The sequence below is a fragment of the Diorhabda carinulata genome, unplaced genomic scaffold (genome assembly GCF_026250575.1).
Source record: "Diorhabda carinulata isolate Delta unplaced genomic scaffold, icDioCari1.1 Dcau_17, whole genome shotgun sequence".
Taxonomy (NCBI): Eukaryota; Metazoa; Arthropoda; class Insecta; order Coleoptera; family Chrysomelidae; genus Diorhabda; species Diorhabda carinulata.
The window spans coordinates 155117-158730 of record NW_026613962.1 but is presented as its reverse complement, the minus strand read 5'-3'; positions in this window follow the sequence as shown (position 1 = coordinate 158730).

Genomic DNA, 3614 nt, shown 5'->3' with positions numbered 1-3614 from the left:
TTCCATTTCAGTTTAATTCGTGATTATTTTGTCAATATATTGCGTTAAATCTTAACTTTATTTCTGATTTTTCTATTTCATTTTTAATTATTTTAAATATCAATAATTTTATTTATTTTTATTGTCTATATAGTGTGTATTCGTATATAATTGTGTCGTACTGTATAGTTATTCACTTTCTATGAGTTTACTTCATTAAAATATTAGATCAACAAAATTGACTCATTAACTTATCAATCTTATTTCCAAAACTCGAAATGAACCACATTTGACAAATTTCAATTCGAATTTCGTTTGCCTAGGTAATCCATCATCAATAACAATGACATTAACTGCGGAAGAAAACGAGTTTCTAAATTCTCTTATGGATTTAGATGTCGAAGTAAATAGATCTTGTAGTGAAAGAGGTAATGAAGTGAGTGGAAAAGACAAGGGATTCATGTGGGAAGCATTCAAGGTCACCGAGTCTTCGGATACCATCACTGACATGCTCAGGCCTCTTTTAAAATTCTCCAATAAGTCTAAAACAAATTTTTCACAAAATGGAGATTCCACTAGAGAGATACAAAGAATTTATGAATATCATGTTCAACTGTATATTTCGAGTAAATGATTTAATCACGGCAACGTAGACAAATTCATTTATGAAAATGGAAATATTGATTTAAGACTATCAAATCAAAAAAGATAACAGAGAAAGTGGTATTATAGAAGAAAATAAAGAAAAACCAACTAGTCCAAAAGAAGAGAACAACTACGAAATTCCAGTCAGACGATATAAAAAGATTTGTCCAAGAAATTGGACGAAAAAATATCAAAAAATATCAACCTTAGGAGATTCTCATAAACAGGAAGTAATCAATATCAATCCGCTTGTTGCCGTAGCGGCTGTGGAGCATTCTGGTAAGTTTTATTCAGTTTTAATGTGGGTATATAAAATTCTCATAAATGCATGTACTTCTCAAAATTGAGTTGAAATTTTTGGAACCGTAGTGTAAGTATTACTTATCGAAATTGATAAAATTTATGTAATTAATTCAAAATTTTTACTGGAAATTATTCATTCTTCCTATTATACTGTTAACATGAGATTTAATTTTCTTTTGTAATTTTCTGGATTCAATAAATGTGGAATTAGACTCTATATCAAAACAGGCTATTTATGAAGACAAAACAACTGTGTGCGGCATATTATCCGATTCGGGACTTAATTATGAGCAACATTCGAAAAATATTACAACGGAACTTGAAGAAACGGATAAAAAAAAGTGATTTTTCCCAGTCATGCCCTCAAAAGTCATCGACAAATTTATATGCTATAAATAATTCATCATCAGAAAAAAAATTTCCTACTAAAATAAAAACTTACCGACAGTTCTCAAAGGGATGAAAAATTTATAACACACATAACTGACGTTAAGTACGTAAATGATAGAATACTAATAGCAACATTGAATATCGAAAGAACATCAACGCACATTATATCGACCTATGCACCAGATGCCGCGAAACCAGCGGAAGAATATATAGCCTTCTGCGACCAATTACAAGACGAACTCAATAACATACCTTCTAAAGACAGAATAATTATCATGGGAGACCTGAACGCAAGAGTGGGAAACGAAATACTAGATAGAGTTAAAGGAAAATTTAATGAAGATGTAGTAAATGACCGAGGTGAAATGCTAATAGAATAATGTGCACACAACGAACTAAGAATTAACAGCACGCTCTACCAACACAAACCTCAACACACATATGCTTGGGCAGATACAAGAGGAAAGAAATCCGTAATAGATTACATAATAATTAATAAAAACACAGCCCTAGAACATACTGGATGTTCGAGTACTATCCTCAGCCAAGATAGGATCAGACCATCAATTAGTGTTAAGCAATATAAGACTACAGAGACCACCTTTGATGAAAATCCAACCAGAATGCATAGAGAAAACTAATATAGAATCACTAGAAATCGAAAGTACAAAAATCCTGTATCAAAATAGACTATTTAGAATTAAAAATAGAAGAAAACGAAATAACACACAACGATGATGTAGAGCAATGCCGAGAAAGAATACCCAACAACATAATAACAGCTTCAAGAGAAGCACTTGGAACAAGAAAGATAAATGTAAATAACAAGGAAAGGCAACAAACCCTGGTTTACAGAAGAGGTAAAAATCATATGCAAAGAAAAAAGAGACGCATACTTGAAATATAGAATCAACAAAATAGCAGAAGAACACGCAAATTATATAGCAACAAGAAACAGGGTGAATGCAAGGATAAAAACCATCAAAGAGGAATATTGGGAAAGATTCACGAAAGACATCGAGCATGATTTTTATCATAGTCAAAAAAGAGTGTGGAAACTATTACGATCAACTAAAAGAAGGCTAAATGAATACATAAAGATTAACTCAATAAAAATGGGAGAATGCACAAGATACTATACAATTCAAAAGAAAATAATGCTCAAGACAAAACAGAAACAATAGGCTCAAATTGGGTAATAGCAGAAAATCGCGTGAAAAAAGCAATACGTAACTGAAAAATCGAAAAGTACCAGGAGAAAACACGATCATAAACGAACAAATTAAATATGGAGGACCAAAGCTAATAAAGGAAATAACAAAAATTTTCAATAAAATCATTGAAGAAGAAAAGATACCTCTAGAGTGGAATAAAAGTTTGACTACATTAATATTTAAAAAAGGAGATTAGAACAAGTCATAAAACTATAGGGGAATATCACTGCTAGATACAATATCGAAAATTTTCACCAAAATCATAGCCAAAGAACTAAGAGCAACAATCCCAATATGCGAAGAACAGCAAGGTCTTAGAAAGAACAGATCAACGACAGATGCCATCTTTATAATTTGCCAATTAGTGGAAAAGTCAAGAGAATACAACAACCCTATCTTCATGTGTTTCGTGGACCTAACAAAAGCATTCGATAAAATGAGACTCAATGACATAGTATACTTACTTAAAGAAAAAAATGTATCTCCTAAAATAATAAAAATTATTAGAAGAACTCAATTACAACTACTCCACTAAAATAAAAGCTATCTGAAGTAATAAAGGTGAACACAGGTATAAGACAAGGAGACAGCTTAAGTCCATTTCTATTTAACCTGATTATGGACAAAATGACGTAGGTATGCCATAGAAACCAGAGTTGATACAAAGAAAACAAAACAAACACTAAGAACAACTGAGATGAAAACATTAAGATGCATAATAGGAAAGACTAGACAAAACCATATAAGAAACGAAGATATCCGGCAACAATGTAATATTCAGGATATAGTAAGATAGAGAGAAGAAGAAATAGGAATCAACGAGTAACGAGAATGGAGGAGCACAGACTAGCAAAGATCATAAGAGATGGAAAACCCGAAGGGAAAAGATTAAGAGGAAGACCACAAAAAAGATGGCAAGATAGCTGGTCATCAGAATCACAAATAAGATTAAACATCATCCAGTAAACACAAGTCATTGGAATAAGAAAAAGAAGATATAAGAAATTGAGATTGCTTTTTTCTGTTATAATTCTATTTTAATTTCAGGAAATTTATCTGAAGAGGAAGAGGAGTCCGGATAAT